General features: G+C 49.0%; 1 non-coding gene across 1 annotated transcript; it reads left to right on the forward strand.

Annotated features, from left to right (window-relative positions):
* The first annotated feature begins 2,537 nt into the window (after nt 1–2,537).
* Trnaa-ugc (transfer RNA alanine (anticodon UGC)) lies at nt 2,538–2,609 on the forward strand. Its single transcript has one exon. It is a non-coding gene; the product is annotated as a tRNA-Ala (tRNA).
* Nucleotides 2,610–10,589: the final 7,980 nt, after the last annotated feature.

Raw genomic sequence — 10,589 nt, forward strand, 5'->3', positions numbered from 1 at the left:
GTTGAGAGACTGGACCGGCTCGTGACAGCTCACTCACTCGGCTTCCGAATCGGCCGACATCGTGTGCTCTCGTCCCACCGGCGACGAGATTCGAACTCTGGTGAGAATCTGGAGGATGCGCTCGGAACGTACCAACCAGATACTGACACTCTCATCAGGGTTCGAACCCACCGCCTACCAAGGTATGACTGAGCGATTCGAGCCACACGGCCACAACCCTGGTTATGTGTTTAGCGTTAAGTCTGATCTATATGTTTGTTCAACTACCTAAAGCAAAAAGAGATTGCGGGTTGCCAATACATGCAGAATATTTTCACTGTTTCTAGGCAGCAGTGGTGGCTACTCCACGGAATAGCATGTTGTTGTTATGGTTGTGAGTGTTGTGCCGTTGGCATAGGCTTGCGCACAGGAAGGGGAGGGGAGAGGAAGGACATGGGGTCCAGCCCCCGTTATGCCCCTTAATACCTCGCACAGTGAGGGGGTCACGAAGGGCGGGGGCGCGCTGCGGTAATGTCCACGTAGAAAACGCTGTGGCGTTTTCTACGGGGACATCTCAGGCCCCTGCTCCTCGGGTCACTTCACGGCAGCCGTGATAACAAGGGGAAAACACGTCGATGGTCTCTACTTTAGAACCGACACTGTAACGCAAGCTGAGGAGGTGGCCGTTGCTTTGGCCTCCTCGCATCCCACCTCGCGCACCATCTTGACGGACTCGCGCTCGGCAAGTTCTCAGTACCTTCAGGGTTCTGTTGCCCCACTGGCGACTCGCCTGCTTTGGCCAGCCTCTTCGTGCTTTAACCCTCACCTCATCACATAGTACTGACCCCAGGCCAATCGAGCCTGCCCGGCAACGAGGCGGCGAAGGCCGCTGCCCACGCTTCTCTACTTCCGGGCCGTTGCGCCTCCATGTCCTGAGACAGAATCTGGTAATGCGAATCTGACGCGCTTCCGCGAAATTCTGGCCTATTACCTGGCTTCGCGCCGCCTCTACCCGGACCCCGAACACGGTCTAGGGAAAGCTGACGAACGCCTACTACGCCGCCTCCAGACAAACACACTCCTGCAGTCGCCAGGCACTTTTTGCCGGAAATCAACAGCACCTGATAACCTGTCAGGTCCTCGCCGACAACTACCACGTCGTGGCTTCGTGACCCACTAAACCACTTCCTTTCTCATGCCTCTTCCCCATTCCAACTAGAGAGGCTTGGGAGGAGTACCTGCTCGGCTGCTCTACCTTGGATGCTCAACGCTCCTTGGTGGAGCGCGCTCGGGCAGCGGCCATCTCCATTGGCGTCCCGGAAAGGGGCTGGCCACTTACGCATGCAGAGCATTACGCAGCAACTTCCTGGTTAATTTTCTGAAATAAAAGTGTTTTCTGCCGCATCTTTTCCGCGAAGCGAAACCAGCCCCAGTGCACGTGCCAGCCCTTCATACGGACGAGCTCCGACCGAGGGGCCAGCGCGCGTGACGGAAGAAGAAAGCCAGGTTAGAGGACAGTGGCTCGTGATATCGACAGACTCCGCGTTCGCTCTCTTTTGTCCTCGTTCGCTCTATCGGTTACGCTGCTGATGCCAACGGCGACGCCGCTCAATGCAGGAACGGGAGCTCGATAGCTGCGCTCTAAAATCACTAAATATTTTCACATCCTTAGCTTAGAACGAGCGCCGCTCGAACGGCTGCTTGTACAGCCCAGTCGTGAGAACCTTACTAAAAACAAGACATTCTAAGGTGGGACAACTGTACCAAACCAAAATAAGCAGCAATAACAACGGAAACTTTAGCTTTCTGACGGCTTTTTACGACTTCCTTTATTCTAGTGTTGAGATAAACATTTTGACAGGGCCTCTGTGCAGGCCGTTTCATTGCAAGAGGACGAACTCGCAGCTTAACGAGTTGAAGAAAAATTTGCAGGGTGTCGTCAAACAGCCAACTAGCCAGCGCCATGAGCCCAACGTCTGTTTCATCCTGGGCGGTAGGCGTTCGACGAATGGATCCAAAGGTTCTCTCCGGTCTTTGCTTCCGCCTCCGAAAACGGAGAGCCGCTGGCAACTGCCGCATTCCAAGCATGCGCTCGACGCTATGCGGGACCTTTCCCCGTCTTCATCCTTCTGCAGCAAAATGTCCAGTTCCATCGGCGGCGCCAGGAGTTTTGGAATGCCTTCGTCCAGTCGCTCAACGCCGAAGGTATACCATCTGATTCGCACAAACTAGAAAGGAAACACAACGTGAAACACAGTAGCATACGCTTCTGTCTGTTTCAACTTTGCTACAGTGCATTGAAACTACAAGGAAGCTATTCCGACCAGTTTCAACACAAGCTTGAAGCGAGGCATAGACTTATTCGATTGCTTTATTAACAAGGAATCGCGTCTCCCGCCATATCACGTCTCCCGCCACCGCGAGTGCTGCTGGCGCTTCGTGCCCGCGCAGCTCATGGACAGACACACAACGGCGTTTCACCCGACTGGACGTACTAGCACCAATGCACTACAATAATTACGCATTCATGAAAACTTACCGCGACTCCATGATGTAACGGGGGTGTAGCTCAGTGGTAGAGCGCTCGCTTTGCATGCGAGAAGTCCCGGGTTCGAACCCCGGCTCCTCCACGATTGTAAATGTTTTTTTTCTTTAGAGAACAGATTACTGGCATGCATACCTGCCAGCGATTAACTTTTTTAAAGATAAACTCTCTAGCATATATACGCTCGTGCCGGGAATGTTTCTTTTCACTCTTTTATTTTACCACCTCCTACGCGTGTTCTCCCGCTGTCTCAAGGCTTCTAGCGAGACAGACAAACATTGTTAAAGGAACCCTGCGACACAAATTAAGCATGTCGTTTTCAACGCTTGTTCTGGTACTGTGGAATGCGCCGACATCGTTGCGCAAGTGGTATCGCCGAAAACGAAGCCGTTATAATTTTATTTCACCGTATAAACTACCTTGATTTTGGACTACTGCAACACGCATCGGCTGGGAAGTGATGTTTCGTCATGTGGCAGTGACGACAAAGGCCGTGCGTTCTGATTTGCTTGAGGCGACAAGTACCATGTAATATTCATATGGTGGCAGCTAGGCCATATTAGGGAGCCCTAAAAAAACCTTTTTTTTGTGCTTCCTCAGAACCAGATCCCTTCTGTTTCTAACTGATGCATTTTCAAAACAACGGGAAAGACGCTATATGCGCTGTGGAACTGGTGGGAATAGGACAAAACGCGCATCAAGGCACCCTAGGTGGGAATGGTAATAGGGAGTTTTCGAATAGCGTACACAAAGCTTTGCGTTGGCTTTTCGCGCAACTGCGAATGCGTCGTACGCTAACAGCTTGCGTGCTGCCGTTAAGTGACGGAAACAGCGGGCCGCAAACGCTAAAGCTAACTTAGCGTACGCTATTCGAAAGCTCCATAATCAAACGATACTCTTCCGCGTTTTGCCTTTTGCGGCATCGGGCGATATCGGCCACACCGGCAGCTGCGAAACACGCAACGCTCTGTTCGGAACAATGCTGTGAACGAAAAAGGAAAAATTATAAACGCTTACCAACCGACGCCTTCCGCGTCATCGTTGCGCGGGGCTCAGCGACGCACTTGCAATTTACAATGGCGTGTCCGGATACGGGACTACATGCAGGGCATTGCTATGTCGCAAGATCTCGCGCTCAATGTTTTTTTTAGATCAACCAGATTCATTGTGTGCGGTACACGACAAACCATGGGACCGTCTGCTAGGCGACGCACGTGGTTCGTCGTACCCATGGTTGCAACGCTATCAAAAAGAGCGGTGGCAAGGCACTGTGTGATGGCCACCATGAGGCAAGACTTCCGGTGTGTCTCTGGTGATTGGAAACGGCCTTTGGCGTCAGCGGGAGAGTGAAATGCGAAAGGGAACGTGTCTTACCGTCATTTGCTCGAGTTTTGAAATTTGAAGACTAGTAACCTCAGTTTTCGTGCACCAATTTTCGTAATTCTTTTTGCGTTCGCCTCAGCATTCATTACTACACGCATTTCAGCGCTAAACAAGAGAGTCCCAAAAGCGTCACAGGGCCACTTTAATTAGTTCTTATAACACTGCCGCTCTGTTGAACAATGAAGCACTCTTAAACAGACGAGACGCTTTTCGTAAACTTTCCTGTTTTAGTCGACTGCATTTCTGTGAACAAGGGCTGTGAAATACGGATATCAGGCGTCATATATTTTATCAAAGAAACGAAAGATTTGTGTCATGTAATGTAATGAAAAAATTTCTAAAGCTATCAGCTTTCTCTAAGCACTTCTGTTAGAACCCTGAAGCGGATAATTCTCGGAAAGAGCTGGTAATTTAACTAAAAATGTCTCAATCAATTTGCAACACATTTTTTCAATGAAATACTTTAAATAAGTTTCCTAGGTGATGTTCACAGAAACAAGTGCTACATGAACACGAAAATACAGCCAACACGAAGCCAAGAATACCAACCAGAAACGGAATACGCAACCAAGAATTGGAAAGTATTGTGACTAGATGATTAGGCAGGGTATGATATATATTTTATTCAACGAAGAAACTGAAAGGAAAGGTAAAGCAATCTGGCAGAGGAAAAAAAAAAGATTTCGAGCTTGTTTAGCACACGACGCCGAGGTGGCACGCCGATCAATGACTGGGTTGTAAACATGTCCATTACTGTTGAAACCACTGTGCACAGTCTCTCGTCAAATATCACAGGTATGATTCACCGTATTCGTCTTGGTGTGGTCTACAAAAGACGTTATGCACGTATCATCGGGTGCAGTGACAGTGGCCCCCTACAGAAGATTTTCGGCAACTGGTTTGTTCAATAAAAAAAACTTGCAGGGCTCTTGAGCTTCGCTTTTAAGAGTAGAACCGTGGGACCGTCATGGGACCGTGTTCGTATCGCCTTCCCAATCGCTAGCCTGGCTTCGCTTCTCGATGGAGTCGTAAACCGTGCCGCAAGGAAAGCCAAAGTGCGGATGCTCTCCGTGTCCAGTATCCATGCATTCGGCGCGGCGAAGCACGGCCACACGGTATCAAACTCCTCCATCTTTTTCACCAGTGTAGGGCGATGTACCGGTTATTCTGTATTGGTTAACGTCCCTGCCCTTCCCCTATCTCCTGTTTCCTTCTTTACTTCCTACAGAAAAAGACGAGAGCTCACTGCTGGTCATTCTGAAAATCGCTCACGCATAATCATAACTTCTTTTCTTGTAGACGTTTTTTACGCCTTAGCTGGTAATTACGATGGAGGATGTCAGTGGCCGATACAATATAACACATCAACAGAGACGTTCTCGCATTCTGCGGTCTGCACAAGATGCAAGATGGTATCCCCCCGTGTTGGCAGGAAAACAATTTGGCTTAATCCGTAAGACGAAATGACGTCAAGCAAATACTTAAATTCAGCTTCGCTTCAGCCGCGTTGGGCTGTGCCCGTCCGCCAGTGAATTCCAGGATAACTGAATTCAGCGCAGGAATTAGAGGTGAGCTAAGAAATCTATTACAAATGTTAAAGATCAGTCTAGGCATTTAACGAATGGCTCTTGTGAGTCTGGCCAACTAACAACCCGCAACGGCCCTAGGCGTGCGCAGGGTCCACCATTACGGAGGGGGGGGGGGGCAAAATTTTACCGCAGGGCGCCCCCGCCCTTCCCGACACCCTCCCACTGAGGCCCCTACGTTCACAACACAGTGCACTCCTCCACTCTCCTCCTTCTTCGCGCGCCTATGCCGACGGCACAACTAAAACACTGACATCAATATTAACTTGATAATCCGTGCGGTGGCCACCCCTGTTGTTGCCTAGCAACAGTGAAAGTATATTGCATGTATTGGCCACCTACAACCTCTTTCTGCTTTAGCAAGTGACAGCAAACGTATATACCCGATTTAACACTACCATTGTAACCAGGGTTGTGGTCGTGTGTCTCGAAGCACTCAGTCATACCCTGGGAGGCGGTGGGTTCGAACGCTGATGACAGTGTCAGTATCTGGTAGGTACGTTCCGAGCGCATCCTCCAGATTCTCACCAGAGTTCGAAACCAGTTGCTGGTGGGACGTGAGCACACGATCTTGGCCGATTCGGAAGCCGAGTGAGTGAGCTGTCACGAGCTAGTCCAGTCCCCCAACACGGGGATGTGCTGGACGGTCGCCTTCCAGCCCAGCTGATCGACCGGAAGCTGGGCGGCGGCGTAAATGTCTCACTGCGAATTTTTTTTTTACATTTGATGAAAATACTTCGAACACTGCGTAGTAAATGCATCCGTACGGTGAGATAGAACCCGAGGGATTTCACTATTTTGCCAATAAGGTAGTTTTGCATACAAATTTGTGCATTAATTTGTCTCCCTAGTGTTGTACAGGCATGCAGTCAGCGTAAGACCACTTTCAGTGGCTATCTTTTCCACGTGTTCTTAAAGCAAGTCGACGTGAATGCACACCTTAATTTTGTATATTGAGTTTGTCCGTAATTACACTGGATGTTCTACGGTTCTCACGCTCTCTTCACTTTCGGAATGCGAAGCTACAGGCAGCGGCAGTGTTGGCTGTAATTCGCGCGGGCAGGTCGCACGGCGGCAAATTAGCGATTTTAAGGTATACCCTGAATGCTTTTTTAAGAAGCATCTTAAAATTATCTTGATATTACACTTTTTTTTTTGTCGCAGAAAAACCTCTTGCAGCAGGAAGTTTTCCAATCTGTTAAGTATTATCGAACTCATTGCTAGATGCGAGTGCGGTGTTGTACTTTATGGCGAGTGATATTGCGATAACAGGAGCGCTCAAAACCACACTGAAAGTTCTCTATTCACAGACAGCATATTTAAATGGCCGGAATTCTGTCAGAGCTCACTGTCGTCCACTGATAGAGCAAAACAGTTCCGCTACGCCAACACTCTTTAAAAACCAGAGACGCCGCTGACAATGACACCGGAACTTCTGCGAAACGAGTTCTTAAACGCTATCGCATTAGCAGTTAATGAAACACACAGTGAAACAGTCAGTGACTGTAGAGGATACTAACATTCTTGGACCGTTACCAACCTTTTGCTATCTGTAAGCATGCAGTTAGTATCTGCAACCGTTACTAACTTTTTGCTATCTCTTTACTACCTGCGGTAGTGCACAGTTAGTTACTTCAAGCAAATAGGTAGTAACTGCAGTGGCTGTTACCCTTCTAGTAGAACTCGTTGTTGGGCTAGTTGGTGCTTTGCATCAAAGAATTATACCCGCCGAAAACAGACGAACACAGGAAACGGTGAAGGAGACAGGAAAGCGGCTATAGACTACCAACTACCACGAACACAGGAAACGGTGAAGGAGACAGGAAAGCGGCTAGACTACCAACTACCAGTTGGTAGTCTATAGCCGCTTTCCTGTCTCCTTCACCGTTTCCTGTGTTCGTCTGTTTTCGGCTGGTATAATTCTCTGTTACCCTTCTTGGACCGTTACTAACTTTTTTTGCTACCCGGCTGTTAGAAACTTAATCTGAAATTGTAGTTAATGTTGATTTTGTTATGTTATAACTGTGTGATAGGAACTTGACTGATTTGTAGTGCGTGACCAATTGTGCATGTGTATCGTGGTGATCGAGAGAAGACGCCGATGAGCGGGTTTCGCGCGGTACGGCCAGCTCGAGCTGCCTGGGTGGGACCCGCGTTCCCGGTGGTCAGCTGTGCTGTTAGCCAAGGCTCGTGTTCCTTGGTCAGGTGTTCAGCCGCTGACCGGTCATTCCGATGTGGCCGAGCCGTGCCCTCGGCCTATCCTGTGCTGGGCAACGTCCCAGACTCTATCAGTGCAGGGCCTCCGTCCCGCCGACTACATGGACCTACTGCGAAAGCGTCGTCATGCGGCCCCACGTGCTGTGAGTCTGCAGTCGCTGCGCCGTTACACGCTGTGGATTAGACGGCAGACTGGAGCGTGTTTCATTGGTGTGAACTTGTGTAACGTGTCCATCAGTCCGTCCCGTGCCAATATTGAAGCCTCTGTTTCCGTTGGGCCATCCCTGTGCGGGAGAAGCCTGAGCCCACGTCATCATCATAAACTGGAATGGTCTCGACATATGCACTTTTAGGCGGAAACTATCGCCGAGAATCATTCGCAGCGCAATAATGTCGCCTTTTATGGCCTTCCTGAATCAAGAGGATCCGAAGCATTTGCCCAAGTTGAAGAACTTGTTGTCAAGAACTGCCGCGATCATTCAAGTATTTCTATGGATCCAAAAAAAAAACCGCCATCGCCCCATAATAGCTAAATTCATTTTCCATAAAACAAAAAAGTGATATTTTCTAACAAAGGGAAATTTAAGGGAACCACTTTCAGTGTTGGTGAAGATTTTTCTCGTCCTGTTCGAAACGTCCGCCGGCATCTGATTGCTTTCGCTAAACCAAATCGCTGCCCTTTTTCATGAATTACAAAACACTGCTAATGGGTCAGAAGCGCTAAGTCTACGACGAGCAATCGCAAACTGTGAGGGAAACATCGTAGTAATTTCCTTGGCGTAAATCCACCTGGAACACCGTCACACATCAATCTAACCTGTCACTTTCTGTTGTCCTTGCTAACGCACGTAGTTTTTTTCCTAAGCACGACGATTTTTCTGAGCTTGTTTTATCGTCCAACAGTCTTTGTAATGGTGATAACCAGAGACCGGTCTTTAGACAAATGCCTATTTTCTTCCTTGCGCTCCTGTCGCGCCACTTCGATATATGAGCGATTTTGAACATGGATTAGATGCTAAGAGGGGCGGCTTTTATAGTGTTTTTATTGCGCGTATAAGTGCCTATTTTTGGCATTCGGGCCTAAATACTTAGAAATGTTGACATATAATATAGAGTAAATGTCTGTCCATTGAATAATCACTGATTTCAATGTTGACACCTGTCGAAAATTGACCATTGAAATTTTACAACAATTTTATTGACAGGGAAGTTGTTAAATAGTAGTCGACTTGCTCTTTAAAGTACATTCTGCATTGAGAATTCTTCCTGACTGTTCTGTTGAATAATTATTGAGCTACAATTGAAGCAGCGTTGAATTGTGATGATGTACTGAAAGTGCACATAAAGCATGCTTCAATACTTGTTGATTTTTTGCAGACATCCAAGGGAAAGACGCTGCCTCAGTACGAACAATGCCGACTGAGGCACGTGCCTGAGTAGGCATTGTTAAAAAGGTCCTATATAGAACCTTTTGAAGAATGCCTACTAAGACAGGTGGTTACAATATGTATTGCGTTCCCCATTGTATGCTTGGGGTTCATACACACTTTTCGTAACTTGAAAAAATACAATATTTCCCGCTAAAGGGGACCATGAGGCGATGCGAAGCCGGAGCACTTGCACGATCGCGTTCCGTTGGCGTTGGCTGGGCATGCTACCGACCTCGCGTCGTGGAACGCGAAGAGGAACACTACGCGCGTCTTGTCTTTCCTCTAGCCTGGCCGTTAATTCTCACAGGGCGAGCGGGGAACGCAGTCGGCAGGCGTGCGAGAGGGGGGCAGCGTAGGAGAGGAGAGAGAGGGAGAGGGGACGCGCATGCGCTGGTGCTCATCGCGGCGTTGCGCAGGAGAGAATTTCGGCATGTCTAGCCCGCGTTTCAGAAGAAGAGTGGAAAGGGGGAGGGGAGAGGGAAAGTGGAGAGGGAAAGCGGAGAGGGAAAGCGGAGAGGGAAAGTGGAGAGGGAAAGGGAGAGGGTGAGTAGAGAGGGTATGCGCATGCGCAGTAAGGGCGGTCCCGCCGCACACCTCCACCACCACCGGATTGAACTCCGCCATAAGATACTTCGCATCTAATAAAAGCTGCTGGGTGCACGTTCGTGGGTTTATATGACCACAGAGCTGTCCGTACAGCGTAATTTTGCTTCCTCGAGGGATCGCGCACGCGAGAAAGAAGACGAAGGAGTGCGAGGAGGAAACCGGCACCGGCGGACGACTGTTCCACCGCCGGACTGCATCCCCAGGAACGTTCAGCAGACCGGTTTCCTCCTCGCACTCCTCCGTTTGCGAGGAGGAAACCGCTCTGATGGACGGCTCGGAAGGGAGACGTGTGTGGCAGTTTATTTTTCGTTTTTTTTTCTTTTTCTTTATGGGGGGGGGGGGGGAGGAGGCGCACGCGCTCGCCGCCGGCTCCCTGTCCGACCGAGTTTGACTGGTTTGGCGCGAGTGATTCCAAAAGCACTACTCATGCGGCTGCGTGAGTCCTGCTATAGCTTTTCAGCGTAGTGCGAATCTGCGTATTGACGATGAGCAGTACTGTTGATGTTCAGGAGCCTATTCTCAGAAGGCATTTGCAGGACTTAAAGCATTAAGATGGCATTTGTTCTGGATACCTAAAATCGGAAAGGTTATTCACGTGTGTCAGGTACTAAAGTGCTCGTGAGATAAAGATCAGGTTGTGCTTAGAGTATTTGTTACTTTCGTGTGGGGGTATCAATGGGAACCAAGTCGCAAGGATAATTTGTTTCTCCCTTGAGTATCTGCTGGGATAATACATTTGTTTGTACACTAGCCTATGCCTCGGTTTGTAGTAGGAACGTTACTTATAAATGTACCGTGCTTGTAATCAGCCAAGCCATTTCAAAAATACGGCTTTATTGCTAA

This window comes from Rhipicephalus sanguineus, chromosome 4 (genome assembly GCF_013339695.2).
Source record: "Rhipicephalus sanguineus isolate Rsan-2018 chromosome 4, BIME_Rsan_1.4, whole genome shotgun sequence".
In the NCBI taxonomy this organism is placed as follows: domain Eukaryota; kingdom Metazoa; phylum Arthropoda; class Arachnida; order Ixodida; family Ixodidae; genus Rhipicephalus; species Rhipicephalus sanguineus.